General features: G+C 42.4%; 1 long non-coding RNA gene and 1 pseudogene across 1 annotated transcript in view; both read left to right on the top strand.

The window, feature by feature from the left end:
• The window catches only part of LOC141278656 (uncharacterized), a 160,543-nt gene that overhangs the window by 55,912 nt on the left and 86,299 nt on the right, over positions 1 to 18,332 (top strand). The window lies entirely within an intron of this gene.
• Positions 1,190 to 2,133, top strand: LOC101327993 (PSME3-interacting protein pseudogene; annotated as a pseudogene).

The following is an 18,332-nucleotide window of genomic DNA, read 5'->3' as shown; positions in this document are numbered from 1 at the left end:
CACATCTGATGATCTTCTCCATCTTTGTTTCTTTGTATTTTTATGCACGTATTCACTGCATTACACTGCTCAGATGAGAATTTTTTTTCTCCATCCCCTTGAGAAATCCAAGATTTCACTGTTGTTAGCTGCACTTTGGATACTGTGTTAGTCTGTACCACCTCAAGTTTTTCCTGTTTCACATTAATCTGTTGGCTAGTGTTAGTCTGAGATCCTTTCTCACCTTTTCAGGTAAAAAAGAAAAACAAAACTGATTCTTAAACTCCCTCCCTTTGAGGTCTCTTAACCAGTGGGTGGTTTCCAGCACCCTGATTATCTAAATCAGTGATCTGCAAACTAGAGCACGCATTCACATACATAAAGAGTTTCCAGGAAGTACATATTAGTGCACAATTTCAACAGGATCAGTTTCTAGATTTTCAATTTCTGTTTAAACTCGTTCCTCGTTGATATGGGTGACAACATGGTTGCTCAAGCTGAGTTTTCCTGGACCACTAATTATCCCTGTCCAACTTAATGAAAGAAAAACTCACCTCTCATCCATTCTAAACTTACTTCAATGCATTGCCCCAGAGTGTTAAAAAAAAAAAAAAAAAAAAAAACCCAGGGCACTAAAAATGCAACAATTAAATATTGTGTTTGTGATAAGAAAGTGAGTGTCTCTAATGAACTAGGGAAAAGAATATTCATAAATCAGGTGGTTTCCAATTCTTTGCTTTCTACAAAATGGAAGATGTTAGTTGATGGATCATAAAGAATCATTTTTAGTGAACAGTAACTATTGACTGCTGATATAATCCCCCTTTCAGTTCTATCCACTTATATGAATGCAGTTTCTCGAAATTTATACCTATAAAAAATAAAAACATTAACTTACACTAGCAGTAAGTAATATCCATCCAAGAATACAGAAACAAACAGAAAAGATAAAATAACCTCATCTGTTTTATCAAGATATGCATTTGCAATAAAATCTTATTCCATTGAATAGCTATCAAAATGTGTAATATACTTGCATTGTTTTGACCAATTCTATAGTAATACTATATAGAATAATGATTCAATTTAAAATAGACTTTTAACACCTAGAACCTTATGCTAGTACAGAAAACAAAAATTTTGAATGGCTGTTTTTACTTTCTTTTTCTTTTTCCTTAAGAGCGAGCGGCCCTTGTGGTGGCAGTTTGGGGTGGGCACCGCCAAGGTGAGGGGGTCTCGCCTCCTGCACGCTGGTAGACTGATTGTTCCATTATGGGTGGAGGGGATGATGGTAACCTTGTTATCAAAAAGAGGTTTGTGTCTGAGGCAGAATTAGATGAACGGCACAAAAGGAGGCAAGAAGAATGGGAGAAAGTTCGAAAAGTTCGAAAACCTGAAGATCCAGGAGAATGCCCGGAGGAGGTTTATGACCCTCGGTCTCTGTATGAAAGGCTAACAGGAACAGAAAGATAGGAAGCAGCAAGAGTATGAAGAACAGTTCAAATTGAAAAACATGGTGAGAGGCTTAGACGAAGATGAGACCAACTTCCTTGATGAGGTTTCTCGGCAGCAGGAACTAATAGAAAAGCAGGGAAGAGAAGAACTGAAAGCACTGAAGGAATACAGACGTAATCTCAACAAGGTTGGAATTTCTCAAGAAAACAAGAAGGAAGTGGAGAAGAAAGTGGCTGTGAAACCCACAGAAACCAAGACCAAGTTCTCCCAGGCAAAGCTGTCGGCAGGAGCTCTGAAGCATAAGAGCTCAGAGAGTGGCAACAGTGTGAAAAGACTGCAGTCGGACCCTGACCCAGATGACAAGAATCAATAAGCCCCATCCTGCTTGTCTCGTGGAAGCACATCTCTGAGTGGTCCCTCCCTCCATCGACCGCCCCTCCGCTGCTGTATGTATCGGCATCCTCCCAGGTTTGGGCGCCTACTCTGGGAGCAGCGACTCTGAGTCCAGCTCAGACAGCGAAGGCACCATCAACGCCACCGGCGAGATCGTCTCCTCCATCTTCCGAGCCAACACCTTCCTCGAGGCCCCCTAGTTCCTCTGTTCTTACCGCAGGGAGCTCCTCCCCAAGAGTAGACTGGACAGTTTATTCTGCCTACAGGCATTACCTCCCATGGAAAAGTCCTTTGCCTGCTCCCTGTGCACGCCATGACATTTTTAACTTCATCTAAAAATGTGCCAGAATCCACTTGTGGCCCGACTTGTGTTTGTTTTCTCTTTCCACTCCAGTACGGATGCCCAAACCTGTCCCACGGCCTCTGTCCTCACTGATGTAGTAGGGCAGAGGTCAGGGACCAGGAGAAACTCCACTAAAAATGCCCTGGGAATATAGGTACCAAGCGGCTTGCAAAGGGTTTGGGTTCTGTTGCTTTCTTGATTTTTTGGTTTTTGTTTCTTTTTTTTCCTTTCCCAACACCACAAAGAAGCAAGGACAGTTATTGAACAGGTATTTAAACATTCTATTCTAGATGAAGGCGCCGTTTGATTATACTGCGTTGTGGAGTGTGCAGGGGGGAGAGAAGGTCTCAGGTGATGGAATGGCGCACTGCCCTGGAACTAACCTATTCTTGATGTTGTGTGACTAAAGATTCTAAACTACCAAAAAAAAAAAAAAAAAAAAAAAAAAAAAAACAAATTTTAAATGCATTTTAAGAGAATTATGATAATAATCAAAATATTTGAACCATATTATTTTATATTTAGATAAAATTCTGTGGGACTAGTAAAATGAAATTTTTATTTCAAGGAGAAAAAATGTAAAATTTATGACCATTAAAAAAGAAATGTTTGTGCAATTTTTTAATATTTAATCACTATAATACTAAAATTCAAATGGATATGGTGAAAAGAATGATATAATAATTTTGTATTTACTGAGACTTTCCTTTATTAAAAACATATGTTTTACTTTATTGAGAATAATTATAATAGCTACTTTAAAATCATTGTCTGTTAGTTCCAACATCCATTTAATCTCAGCGTCTGATCCGTTTCATGTTCTTTTCTTTTGAGAATATGCTTTATTTCCGTGTTCCTTCATGCGAAACGTAACTTGGAATTCTATGCCGAACATTATGAATGCCATAGTGTGGAAAATATGGATTCTGTTATTTTTCTCCAAAGAGGAAATTTGTTTTAGCAGGTATTTTTCCGTGGCTGGGCTTGAATTGCAAACTCTGTTTCTTATATGGCAACTTGGGTCTCTTCAGATCTTTTTCATCTTTAGCTGGCTGCTTTGAGTCTGTTCTGCCCATGCATAGTTCAGGAGTCCTATCAGAGATGTGGATAGATAGCATTTGGGGGTCCCCACTCTGGTTCTTCCCTTCCAGAATTTACCCACGCTCTTTAGTATTAAAGTTAGTAAGTTTCCTAACTTCAATTTTCTTATTCTCCAGGCCTGAAAGATTGCAAGTTTTGTCACGTGTGCTGTTGCCACATGCAGGCTGTACTTAGCCTCAAGCTAAATGCCGCAGAGACAGAAATTTATTTATTTAATTCAGTCTTCCCTCTCCAAACAAGTATGAACTTCCCACCAGAGTTGGTATACTTCTACTTGCTCTCCAGTACCTTCAGATACTGATTTTCTGGTTTTTTGGTTGTTTGGTTTGGTGTTAGGTCCAGACTTTGCAGCTATTTTCTACGTGGATGGAAGTTGAATGGTCATCCAGTAGAGTCTTAGTCATCATACCTGAAACCAGAACCCAATTTTGTTTTAAAATGTTAATCAGCATTTATGATAAGCTAGGAATGCTATCCTTTGCCATTATTTAAACTAATGACAAAAAAAAATTTAGACATCGACCTTATAATGTAAAAGGATGTTCTTTTTTTTTTCAAAATTACTTTAAGGGTGTTATATCAGAAACCTCTTCTGTGCAATTTCAGAGCCTCTCAGCCTCACTTGACTCTTGCTCTAGCCACCACTGTGGCCATCAGTTCTGCCTGGGTTCTGACCAATTTCACACAGGTAAAACCTGACAGTGCCTCATCTCATGCCTATGCCAAGTGCCTCTCGCCTCCCATCCCATTGACCATGAGGCATGGGATGGTGTAGGACCCAACATGGAGCCCACACATGCATGACCCAGAGTTTGGGGAAGTTAAGACTCTGTGGGTGGAACTTTTAACAGATGGTAGATGGAAACCAGTGAATAAATTTTCTTTCTCCCCAAAGAATAACAATCTAGCTTTGAAAAGCCGGTCCAGCAGAATCAAGTATGTACTCATACGGAGTAGAAGATAACTCAGTGACGCATTGTTGTGTTGGCTTTCCCTCTATTCTTGAATCACATCCCTTTCCCCTCACTCCTTTCCCTCCCAAGATAGCATGTAATGCAGTCATAGCATGGAAGCTTTGTTTTCTGGGGTAGCCAAGTTAAGAAACAAGTACATGAACTTCACCTTTAGTTCCAAGGGCAAAGATTCAATCATCTGCTCGTCACATATGATTTCTGGTCTTCTAAACTCTCCTTCCACTCTGACCTACAGCAACTCTCACCAACCTAGTCTCACCCTGCTCTGAAACTCCCTCAAGTTTCAGTGATCCACTTTGCTCATCATGAGAGATTTTATATCTGACCTATGACTTTGGAGGAAACAGAACATCTTCCAGGTCCAGAGCTACTAGAAGGGCTATATCCTAAAGACATAGCGGAGCCTTGAACCCTGACTCCTCAGTCTTTCTTTTTTCCCCTTTTCAAAAATGTTCCGCTTCTATCTTATTTGTGAGACAAAGAATAAAGCATCTGTGGTAAATGTACAAAAAAAGGAAGCTGGCATTCAAACTTCACATGTTCCATCAGACAAGCTCTTTTTAATACCTTAGCAATTTCCTGTTGTTGATCATGTGAGTTTCAATAGCTACATTCAGCTATTTTGTTGACGAGACAAACAGCAGAACCAGAACCAAAGAGTGAACGATGAAGAGAAGCAAATTATACTCCAGTATAAGGAAGAACTTTCTAATGATTGGTGCAGTTAAACAAGCAGAGCAGAGAGAATGACTGCATTATGGGATGTAAGAGCCACACGGAGAGGTTATATAACTACCTGTTTGGAATGTTTTGGGGCAGTGATACTCAAGCTTGAGCCCCCAGAATTTCTGATGTAATCATTTGAGGTAGCTTGAGAATTTGCAATTCTGACAAGTGTCCAGGTAATGCTAATAATACTGGCCTCGGGACCATACTTTGAGAGCTACTGTAGGGACATTCTGATTAGATAACCCCTAAATTGAGATGCAGGAGAATGTAGCACTTGAGGGCAAAAGCTTTAAAATCAGATTAGACCTAAGTTTGAATTTCAGTTCCTTTATAGTCTGCTGTGGGTATTGAAGCAGTTTCCTCATCTGTAGACAGGCACACCTCATTTTATTGTGCTTCACTTTATTGCACCTCACATTTATTCCATCTTTTACAAACCGAAGGTTTGTGGCAACCCTGCGTAAAGCAAGTCTATTGATGCTATTTTTCCAACAGCATTTGTTCACTTCATGTCTCTGTATCACATTTTGGTAATTCTCACAATATTTCAGATTTTAAATTATTATTATATTTGTTATGGTGATCTGTGACTATTGATCTTTGATATTACTACTGTAATTGTTTTGGGGCACCACAAATCGTGCCCCTATAAGACAGCCAATTTAAGGGATAAATGTTGTGTGTGTTCTGACTGCTCCACCCACCAGCCTTCCCCTGTCTCTCTCCCGCTTCTTGGGCCTTCCTATTCCCTGAGACACAACAGTATTGAAATTAGGCCAATGAGTAACCCTTGCAATGGCCTCTAAGTGTTCAAGTGAAAGGAAGAGTCACACATCTCTCACTGTAAATCAAAAGGTAGAAGTGCTTAAGCTCAGTGAGGAAGACATCTCAAAAGCTGAGATAGAGCAAGAGCTAGGTCTCTTGTGCCAATTAGCCAAGTTGTGAATGCGAAGGAAAAGTTCTTGAAGGCAATTAAAAGTGCTACTCCAGTGAACATATGAATGATAAGAAATAAAGAGCCCTGTCGCTGATATGGAGAAAATTTTAGTGTTCTGGATAGAAGGTTAAACCAGCCACAATGTTCTCTTAAACCAAAGTCTAATCCAGAGCAAGGTCCCACCTCTCTTCAGTTCTGTGAAGGCTGAGAGAGGTGAGGAAGCAACAGAAGAAAAGTCTGAAGCTAGCAGAGGTTCCTTCAAGGAAACTAGGTTAATGATGAGGATTAAGGAAAGAAGCTGTCTTCATCACATGAAAGTGCTAGGGGAGGCAGCAAGTGCTGATGTGGAACCTGCAGCACGTTACCCAGAGGATGTAGCTAACGTAATTAATGAAGGCGGCTACACTAAACAACAGACTTTCAGTGTAGATGATTAGCTTTCTATTGGATAGAAGATGCCATCTAAGACTCTCATAGATAGAAGTCAGTGCTTGGCTTCAAAGCTTCAAAGGACAGGCTGACTCTTTTGTTAGGGGCTTATGCAGCTGGTGCCTTTAAGTTGAAGTCAGTGCTCACTTACCATTCTGAAAATCCTAGGGCCCTTAAGAATTATGCTAAATCTCCTCTGCCTGTGCTCTGTAAATGGAACCACAAAACCTGGATGATAGCACATCTGTTTTATAACATGGTTTACTGAATATTTTCAGCCCCTCTGTTGAGACCTACTGTCAGAAAAAGAAAATTCCTTTCAAAGTATTACTGCTCATTGACAATGCACCTGGTCACCCAAGAGCTCTGATGGAGATGTACAATGAAATGAATGTTGTTTTCATGTCTACTAACACAACATCCATTCTTCAGCCCGTGGATCAAGGAGACATTTCAATTTCAAGTCTTAGTGTTTAAGAAATACATTTCGTAAGGTGATAGCTGCCATAAATAAGGATTCCTCTGATGGATCTGAGCAAAGTCAATTGAAAACCTTCTGGTAAGGATTCACCATTCTAGGTGCCATTAAGAAAATTCATGATTCATGGGAAAAGGTCAAAATATGAACATGAACAGTAGTTTGGAAGAAGTTGATTCCAATCCTCATGGATGACTTTGAGGGCTTCACAACTCCCGTGGAGGAAGTACCTGAAGATGTGGTGGAAACAGTAAAAGAAATGGAGCTCGAAGCTGTAACTGAATTGTTGTAATCTCATGAAAAAACTTTAACAGGTGAGGAATTGCATCAGATGAGCAGAGAAGGTGGTTTCTTGAGATGGAAGCTACTCTGGTGAAGATGCTGTGAAGACTACTGAAATGACAACAGGATTTAGAATATTACATAAACAGTTGACAAAGAAGCAGTAGGTCTTAAGAGTAGTGACTCCAATTTTGAAAGAAGTTCTATTGTGGTTAAAATGCTATCAAATAGCATTGATGCTACAGAGAAATCATTTGTGAAAAGAAGAGTCAATTGATGCAGCAAACATCATTGTCTTATTTTAAGAAATCACCACACCCACCCCAGCCTTCAGCAACCACCACCCTGATCACTCAGCAGCCATCAATATTGAGGCATGACCCTCCACCCACAAACGACTATGACTCACTGAAGGCTCAGATGATGGCTATCATCTTTTAGCAATAAATTATTTTTAATTAGGCATGTACATTGATTTTTTTAGACATAATTCTATTGCACTCTGAATAGATTTCAGTATGGTGTAAACATAACCTCTCTATGCACTGGGAAACCAAAAAATTTATGTGACTCGCTTTATTGCCATATTCCCTTTATTGGGGTTGTCTGGAACCAAACCCATAATATCTGAGGTATGGCTGTGATGGGAAAATTGATAGGACTCACTGAGTAATTGCAGGGAATAAATATATTAAAAGCAAAGTAGCCATTAATATCCTTCGTTGTCTGCAAGGAGCCATAATATGCCCTCCTATTTAGCTATCACTATAGGAATAAATCCCTTTCCTTTTCAGAATAAGGACACCTATTTCCAGAGCAGAAGCAGGGCCACCCAGCTACAGCAATAATCTATATATACCATGTGTCAGGAAATCTCATCGGGACCCATTTTTTCCCCCAGGTACACTATATCAGCATGTAAACATCACCTCAATTAAACCAACTTTTTGGAAAAAATGGCTTCCCCTGTGCTAACAAATTAAAATAATCACCTGTCTACTCAAGAGAGTCAATATTGACCACTACAGAGGAATCACTATAACCCAATGAGGTTTTTCTAAAAATAAAAATGAAGTGCTATTTAGGATCCCACACATAAACCAAATTTTCCTTTGAAGGGAAAAATCCAATAAAATCTTTCTCCTTTTGACGTCACTGGGCCTTCCAGATGGTTCTGGGAGCCTAAAAGCATCTCTGCTGACTGTAAAGGAAAACCTCAACAAATGGGACTGGTCAATCATATCCTTCAAATGCGTTTGCTCACTGAATGTCCACGCCAGCCTTTCCAAGCAGAACTGAATTTGTGATTTATTCCCCACGCTGATCTCCCATCAAGAAAGGGCAGGCAATCCCCTATCGGCCCAAAACAGCCATTTGACTCACATTCTGGACTTCATAACAAGAGCATTTGGATGGGTAAGGCCTCCGAGGACAAAGAAAACAAAAATAGAAAGCAAAAAGAGCTGGCTTGGAAAGAAATGAGATCACCAAACAACTACAGGCCGACTCTTGTCCCTGCACTTTCTTGCTGAAGCACACAAATTGAAGTTTCTCTCTTCCATGAACCCTCCCCCTTCCCATGGGGATCAGACAGCCGAGGGAAGCCCTCACCAGGACAGTATCTCTATGGAGATGGAGAAGGTTCTGGGAACTATGAAAGCCCGAGAGGGATTTCTACTACTTGTGAAAGCCATTCAGCTGAGAATGGGGAAAGGTGGCATCCACTGAGTTAACACTGAGCACGAACCATTTGTCAGACGGGATGACAGGCACCTGTGGTGAGAAGTCCACACCTGGCTCTGCCTTCAAGAAAGCCAGTCAGTGTGGGAGCTTGAAGCACATTTGGTTACTAGGGGCGTGGAACATTGTGTGTGTCTTTTTAGGAGAAGGTACAGAGAACCCTGAGAGGAGGCCTGCAGGGCTCTCCCACTGATTTCCACACAACAGGAGTGAAAACAGAAGGAACAAGCACCCCAGTTCCTCCCTCAGAACCTTGGAGAACAGCAACTACCTGGAACATCCCCTTCAGGTAGTACCTATGGGGGAGCGAACCCAGCCCCGAACATCTAGGGAGCCAGTCGCCTGAGAAACAGCATGAAAGAGAGAAGCAAATCTGGGTTTTTTATAACCTGTGGGTATTTCCACTTCCCAAAGTGGAGCTCAAAAGTCATGGCAGCAGGAGAATATAGTATCTCACATTTGTTTAACACTGAGGACTTTACCAGAAACCTCCATGTCCAACTGAAGAAATGTTTATGACACACCTAACAGAAGTCAAGCAGTGTCCTAGGCACTTTCAGAGCTATCGCTTTGTTATAATTTTGATATCCACCCTGTTAGCTAGTTATTATTGTCAGGAAGTGAATCGGAGAAATCATGGGTTTGGTTCAAATTCAAACGTCTAAAGAGTATCAGTGGAATTAAATTTTCTGTTAAAACTATTAAATCTCCTATATTCAGTATATTGCCTCCAAGCCATTTGCCCATGGGCAACCTCAGAGGGGACCATCTCTTTAGAGTAGATGTCATTAATAGTCTGAGTCTCATACTGCAACCTGAAGAGACAGTGAGAGGAATTCACATTAACTGAGCATCTTGGACGTGCTGAGCCCTTTCATACACTACGGGTAGAGCATACGCTACCTGTATGGCCAAAGGCTGAATTGTGTTCCTACTAAATTCATATGTTAATGGCCTAACTTCAAGTATAACACAGAATGTGACTGTATTTGGAGATAGGGCCTTTACAGAAGTAATCAAGGTAAAATGAGGTCATGAGTGTCCTCATAAGAAGAGGTTAGGTCTTTTGCCTCCTTAGGTAAGTTTATTCCTAGGTATTCTTTTTTTTTTTTAACATCTTTATTGGAGTATAATTGCTTTACAATGGTGTGTTAGTTTCTGCTTTATAACAGAATGAATCAGCTATACATATACATGTATCCCCATATCTCCCCTCTCTTGCATCTCCCTCCCACCCTCCCTATCCCACCCCTCTAGGTGGTCACAAAGCACCGAGCTGATCTCCCCGTGCTATGCGGCTGCTTCCCACTAGCTATCTATTTTAAAAGGGACTTACTTCTTTTTTTTTAATTAAAAATTTTTTATTATTGAAGTATAGTTGATGTACAATATTATATGTTACAAGTGTATAATATAGTGTTTCACAGTTTTTAAAGGTTGTGCTCCAGTTATAGTTATTATAAAATATTGGCTATGTTCCCCAGTTTGTACAATATATCCTTGTAACTATTTTTGAATTTTATTTATTCTTTTATACAGCAGATTCTTATTAGTCATCCATTTTATACACATCAGTGTATACATGTCAATTCCAATCTCCCAATTCATCACACCCCCCCCCCCCCCAGTGGCTTTCCCCCTTTGGTGTCCATACGTTTGTTCTCTACATCTGTGTCTCAGTTTCTGCCCTGCAAACCGGGTCATCTGTAGCATTTTTCTAGGTTCCACATATACGTGTTAATATACGATATTTGTTTTTCTCTTTCTGACTTGCTTCGCTCTGTATGACAGTCTCTAGATCCAACCACATCTCTACAAATGACCCAGTTTCATTCCTTTTGATGGCTAAGTAATATTCCATTGCATATATGTACCACATCTTTATCCCTTTGTCTGTTGATGGGCATTTAGGTTGCTTCCATGACCTGGCTATTGTAAATAGTACTGCAATGAACATTGGGGTGCATGTGTCTTTTTGAATTATGGTTTTCTCTGGGTATATGCCCAGTAGTGGGATTGCTGGGTCATATGGTAATTCTATTTTTAGATTTTTAAGGAATCTCCATACTGTTCTCCATAGTGGCTGTATCAATTTACATTCCCACCAACAGTGCAAGAGGGCTCCTTTTTCTCCACACCCTCTCCAGCATTTGTTGTTTGTAGATTTTTTGATGATGCCCATTCTAACTGGTGTGAGGTGATACCTCATTGTAGTTTTGATTTGCATTTCTCTAATAATTAGTGATGTTGAGCAGCTTTTCATGTGCTTCTTGGCCATCTGTATGTCTTCTTTGGAGAAATGTCTATTTAGGTCTTCTGCCCATTTTTGGATTGGGTTGTTTGTTTTTTTAATATTGAGCTGCATGAGCTGTTTATATATTTTGGAGATTAATCCTTTGTCCATTGATTCGTTTGCAAATATTTTCTCCCATTCTGAGGGTTGTCTTTTCGTCTTGTTTATGGTTTCCTTTGCTGTGCAAAAGCTTTGAAGTTTCATTAGGTCCCATTTGTTTATTTTTGTTTTTATTTCCATTACTCTAGGAGGTGGATCAAAAAAGATCTTGTTGTGATTTATGTCAAAGAGTGTTCTTCCTATGTTTTCCTCTAAGAGTTTGATAGTGTCTCGTCTTACATTTAGGTCTCGAATCCATTTTGAGTGTATTTTTGTGTATGGTGTTAGGGAGTGTTCTAATTTCATTCTTTTACATGTAGCTGTCCAGTTTTCCCAGCACCTAGGTATTTTATTCTTTTTAATGTGGTGGTAATAATGTCATTTGCAGCAATATGGATGGACCTAGAGATAATTATACTAAGTGAAGTAAGCCAGACAGAGAAAGACAAATATCATATGGTATCACTTATATGTGAAATCTAAAACAAAAACAAACAACAACAACCAAAAAAAAACCCCACAATACAAATGAACTTATATACAAAACAGAAATAAACCCACAGACAAAGAAAACAAACTTATGGGTACCAAAGGGGAAGGGGCGGGGAGGGATAAATTCAGAGTTTGGGATTAACATATACACACTACTATATGTAAATAGATAACTGGGCTTCCCTGGTGGCGCAGTGGTTGAGAGTCTGCCTGCCGGTGCAGGGGACACGGGTTCGAGCCCTGGTCCTGGAAGATCCCACATGCCGTGGAGCAACTGGGCCTGTGAGCCACGACTACTGAGCCTGCGCGTCTGGAGCTTGTGCTCCACAACAAGAGAGGTCACGACAGTGAGAGGCCCGCGCACCACGTTGAAGAGTGGCCCCAGCTCACCACAACTAGAGAAAGCCCTCGCACAGAAACGAAGACCCGACACAGCCAATCCATCAGTCAATAAATCAATGGAAATGCTGTAGAATTATTTTAAAAAAATAGATAACCAACAAGGGCCTACTGTATAGCACAGGGAACTGTACTCAATATTTTGTAATAACCTATAAGGGAAAAAAATCTGAAAAAAAATAGATATATATGTATGTATAACTGAATCACTTTGCTATACACCTGAAACACAGCATCGTAAATCAACTATACTTCAATTTAAAAAAAATTAATTAAAAAAAATTACTGTTAGGACACAGACTGGTGGGTAACCATCTGCAATCCAAGGAGAGAGGCCTTAAGAAACCAACCCTGCTGCCAACTTGATCTCAGATTTCTGGCCTCAGGAACTGTGAGGAAAATAAGTGACCTCTGTTTAAGCCTCCCAGTCTGTGGTATTTTGTCATGGCAGCCCTGGCAAACTAATACACTACCTCATTTATTTTTTATAATATTTATGTAAAAGTGGGTATAGATATCCATTCTCAAGGTGATGAATCAGAGGCTTAGAAAGGTAAAGTAACTTTCCAGAGGTCACACAGCCAGCAAGTGGCAAAGCCAAAATCTATCTGATTCTAACTTCTCTTTTTTTCTTCCTACCTGGCCCCTGAGGCCACACTCGATTCTAACCCTGAAACTTCCTTTGTGCTGTTCCAAAACACCAGGCTTGGAGATTCCCATGAAAATGAAAATATTAACAGGGAGCATCCCATAAAGACCTGTGCCTGGGATTTCAAAGGCACAAGACTGAGCAGGGCTGCTGAAGTCAGATGAGGTATAAATAACATCACGGTATTTGTAGAAAAGCAAGAAGGAGACCGACTTCCCTCTCTGAACCACAAGGCTTTTAAGCCTGAGGAAACTCTCACAGTTTTTTCAGCAGAGGAGAACTGATCACATTTTCTGGGTTCAGAGGACACACAGACTGATAATGGATTTTCTGCTGGAAAATCTCCTAGAGAACTCTGCATATCTGTCTGCTACCTTGTCAACATTAGTGGAGTGGGTAAAAATGCTTAGTTTGCAAACTACAGGATTCAAATGTGCCCCTAAAAAGCAACAACAAAAAAAGCTCTGTTTACTCTTCTATGACTCAACTTCTATTTCATGCACTGATTCTGGCCATTGGCAGAAATCTCGATCCAGTCCCTTGAGGGAAAAATGGTATTCACTTCAAGTTTAAACAGAGTCATTTCCACATCCCCCTCCTCCATCTTCCTCATGCCTAAGTGGCAGCTGTTTATGCTACCATCATTCCATTATGGGCACCTGTTCTCACAGGCGCTTGCTGGAAAGTCTCAGACTCCATCTGGTTTCCAGTCCTTGGTCCACAAGGAGTCTTTCTGTTTTCCCTCATCCAGGTTTCAAGGTACACAGGCCATCACTCAGCACATTTGAACCCCTCCTCGCTGCCCCAAAGGATATCAGAGCCCTTCCTCCTGATGGACCTTCCAGGCAGGAGACTGAAATGCAGCATCAGACCCATCAGTTGCGATGCTATGCAAACCCTCTCTCTCCCTCTACTCCCCTTGCAGAGGCTTGGTGGCCGCCTCCTACAGCAGAAGGTGGCCTTGACTCTCAGACTCCCAGCCACTGGCTCCATCTCAGCCCAGAGAGGGAAGGCCAACACGGAGCCCTTTTCCAGGGACGCTGACCTTGCCTCTCAGGTCTCCTGCTTCCCATCTCACTCCCCTCTCAACTAGTCTCCAGGCCAGGGCCAGGACCCCTCGTGGCTCAGTGCTTCCCTTAACAATCTGTTGTTTTTGAGCGGATTATTTAGTGATTCGACTCTTGCAAATCAAAACCGTGGCCTTTCAGACCACTGTTTCTGCTTTAAGTTTTAAGAATTCCTAAGCCTCTGATTTCTTGCCTCAAAAATATGGACATAATTATACTTACTTTTACAGGGAAATTATTATAAGAATGAAGTCAGCCCATTTTGGAACACAAAAGCCAAGAATTTGATTCTCTGCTGTCTGTATTTTGGGAAATCCCTGCCCAATATAATCACACTACTGAATGAAGAGAGAGTAAATCCAGGAATTGCAAAGGGAGAAAAATGCTCAAGTATTTTATTCTAAATCTTACCACTACCACACAGGGGGGGAAGGGGAGGGTGGGATGAAGTGAGAGAGTAGCACTGACGTATATACACTAGCATGTGTAAAATAGATAGCTAGTGGGAAGCTGCAGGATAGCACAGGGAGCTCAACGCAGTGCTCTGTGATGACCTAGAAGGGTGGGATTGAGGGCAGGGGAGGGAGGCTCAAGAGGGAGGGGATATGGGGATATATGTGTGCATATAGCTGATTCACTTTGTTCTACAGCAGAAACTAACACAACACTGTAAAGCAGTTATACTCCAATAAAATAAATAAATCTTAGTACTACCATGTTATATAATAATATATCATCATAACATGATAATGTATTATATCACATAATTAATATAATTATTTATTATAATACTATTTACTATTTACTATAATAGCACATGTATTATATATATATATATATATATATATATCATGTATTATATTTCTCTGTCATTCATGAATGGGAGAGTATTTCCAGCCCTGTTCACCCTGCTAGACCAGACCACCTCCACAGAGAACAAGACCCTCATTTAACAGAGTTACACACTTTAGCCAGAAACACACACAGCTCTCTCCCTCACTTCATTCAGGTTTCTGTCCAAATGTCACCTCTCCAGTGAGGTCATCCCTGGCCCCGTCTCTCAAACAGCACACACCCATCCTCATCAGCCTTTTTCTCTCATCCTCCTTTATTTTTCTTCATCACTCGTATCACCTGACATGCATTACACATGTGGTTTTTTTCTTATATGTGTCTACCACACACACCTAGAATGTAAGCTCTGTGAGAGCATGGACGTTGACTGCTTGGCTCGATGTCCTACTTCCAATGACTAGAACATTCCCTGCAAATAATAGACACCCGTTATTAGTGGAAAGGACGAAAGGAGGGCACTAAACAGGCCAGCTGTCACCCTCCCTCTCTTGCATCTCAAACGGCGCCCCCGAAGGTTCTAGCTCAGGAGTATCCACAGAAGACTTTTTCCCCCTACTTTATTTATTTTTTTCTTTCCATCTTTTTTTAAAAACAAATCAAAGTATCGTTGATTTACAATGTTGTGTTAGTTTCAGGTGTACAACAAAGTCATTCAGTTATACATACATTATTTTTTTCAGATTCTTTTCCCTTACAGGTTGTTACTAAATATTGAATAGAGTTCCCTGTGCTATACAGTAGGCTCTTGTTGGTTACCTATTTTATATATAGTAGTGTGTATATCCCACAGAGTCTTGAAAAGAAGCTTCCTGGAGTTTGTCCTCTGCCTTCTTTCAGGAACCAGAGCCCTGGTTCTTCCTCTGCGTTTCTCTTACTCCTACTGACTCAGCACCGTTTGCCAAACACTGCCCTCCCTGGACCAGCTTCCTCAGAGCCGTGTGCCCTTCAGGGAGGGCCCTGTGCAAAGCCTGCTGCCTGCACGGCCGCTAGGCAGGGTCGCCCTAGAACTGCCTTTCTGTCCTCTGCCTCCTGGGATCCCACGGAGAGAAAAGCCTGAGTGGGGAAAGACTGGGGTTATCCGGGCATGCAGCACTTCACTTTCTTCAGGCCTTGATGTCTGCATGTTGGCCCAGAGCTGAAGGCAGTGGAGTCACGCCCACCCAGAACAGCCAGCCACCCTGCAAGAGGCCAGTTCCTCTGTGGCCTACTACTGCACTTCTTCCATCTCCCATTCTCTCCCACTGGGCTTTTTGCACATGTGCCTCACCTCCCTAGAATGGCCTTCCCAACCCCCCTTGGCCTGGCTAACTTTTATTTATTTATTTTTTGCGGTACGCAGGCCTCTCCCTGCTGTGGCCTCTCCCACTGCGGAGCACAGGCTCCGGACGCGCAGGCTCAGCGGCCATGGCTCACGGGCCCCGCCGCTCCGCGGCATGTGGGATCTTCCCGGACCGGGGCACGAACCCATGTCCCCTGCATCGGCAGGCGGACTCTCAACCACTGAGCCACCAGGGAAGCCCGGCCTGGCCAACTTTTGCTTGTGTTCAGGAACCCACGCAAATGTGGCACTTCCCAGCCACACCCACCTCCTCTGCAGTCTGGGTTAGTCCTCCGCCTTCCCATGAGCTCCTGTGTTCTGCTCTGTCAGCTTTTATCATTCTGCCTTGTGGTATAATCAGCTTCCCCATTTGTGAGCAAGCCTACTGAAAACAAAAGTTCTGGCTTACTTCTTCTGTACCTCCTGTCCTTTACCCAGAACCAGTGAAATGTACGTTTGCTCACTCATTGGTTCATTCCCTAAATACTGGAGCAGGCCCAGTACTTGGTGCTGAAGACACTAGAGCAAAGACAGATGAGATCTCTGTCCTCAAGGAACCTGTATCCTAATGAGGGAGATAGACAAATAATTGTAGATCAGTAGTAAGGTCAAGAAGAAAATAAACAAGGTACTTTGATCAACATCAGCAGGGGGTTCCTGCTTTAGGAAGAGTGATCAGGGCGGGCACAGGAGAAGGAATGAATGAAAGAATGAATGGGTCAGCTAAAGGAGGCTAAGGCCGGCCCCGAATGTGCAGGGCTCACCCTGTGATTCTAGAAGGCAGCTCACAAAGGATGGAGAAACTCAGATTCAAATTCAGATACAGCCTCTAGAAGAAAATGCCCAATAAGATCCCCTATCGCCAAGGGTGGCAGGGCAGCCCCTATCGCCAAGGGTGTTCTAGCCTTAAGGAATACAACCCTCAGGGGAGATACCTGGGAGTCCAAAGAAAGGAAGTAAGGAAATGAGGCTGCTTTCTGGCTGATCCAGACCAACAAGAGAGGCTCCCTGAGTTCCTGCCTCAGGTGCTGCTGACCTACCCAGACAGCATTGTTGGGGGAGCTCCATCCTGGAGAGGAGGGCTCCTGGGTGAGGACCCTTCTGCTCCCGAGGCACCGTCCTGCCCCATGGGGTTTATGGAACATGCCACACCTACGCGCAACAGGTGCAGGTCTCTTTTGTCAGCGGTGGTACTTCCTGGGCCTCTGAAGAACCCAGCCCACACCCAATGGGGATGGCATCTTGTCTGTCCAGTAGAAGGAGAAATGGCCTCCAGTTGTTCTTCCAGGTGTTCTGGACCCCTTCGTGAGAGCTTTCAAAATGCTAGGCCTACCGCCACCCTGAGTGGGAAGTAAATGCTGGCGTATGGCAGATATAAGACTATTTGCAAATAATAAATACTAGCCAACATGCAGTGAGTGCTTACTTACTCCGTGCCAGAGTGTAAGTAATATTTATTCACATACACATAATTGTAAGTGCTTCTATACCGGCTTGTTAGAATACACTGAATAAACAAGACCAACTTCGTTTCTCAATCTCACCCAAGGCAGAGTGCATCGGACACTCAGGTAGAATCCTGCCTTCCGGGCCTCTGTGCGTGAGGGATGCATGGAGCAAGCCTCCAATTGCCATATGCTTAAGGTCCCATATCTTTAAAGTGTGTTCACGGCTTTCCTTAAAAATCTTGGGACTTCCCTGGTGGCACAGTGGCAAGAATTCACCTGCCGATGCAGGGGACACGGGTTCGATCCCTGGTCCTGGAAGATCCCACATGCAACGGAGCAACTAAGCCCGTGTGCCACAACTACTGAGCCTGCACTCTAGAGCCCAAGAGCCACAACTACTGAGCCCATGTGCCACAACTACTGAAGCCCCTGTGCCTAGAGCCCGTGCACTGCAACAAAGAGTAACCCCCTCTCGCCGCAACTAGAGAAAGCCTGAGCGCAGCAACGAAGACCCAATGCAGCCAAAAATTAATTAATTAATTTTTTAAAAATCTATTAAAAAATACGACACAAATCAACATACTACAAAAAAAAAAATCTTGAATCTGAAAAATGAGAACACAAACCCCTCCTGGCAGGCAGGTAGAGTGAGCACTTGGGAACATGTCTGGTGAAGGGGCTATGCGGTAGTGCACACCTGATTCTCAGTTGCTCATCAGCGCACCCACACACAGGTCACTAGGAAGAGAGTGAGCAGGTGTGCACAAGTTCTCTCTGCCCAGCCCCGCCCGGCACTTTGGGATCCTTGATCTACTTCCTCCTGGCATTTCCTGTGCCGTAAATCTGCACCCTCCCTCCCTTCTTCCCTCCCA

This window comes from Tursiops truncatus, chromosome 1 (genome assembly GCF_011762595.2).
Source record: "Tursiops truncatus isolate mTurTru1 chromosome 1, mTurTru1.mat.Y, whole genome shotgun sequence".
In the NCBI taxonomy this organism is placed as follows: domain Eukaryota; kingdom Metazoa; phylum Chordata; class Mammalia; order Artiodactyla; family Delphinidae; genus Tursiops; species Tursiops truncatus.
Note: the sequence above shows the minus strand (reverse complement) of the source record. Positions and strands in the feature narration are given on the sequence as shown.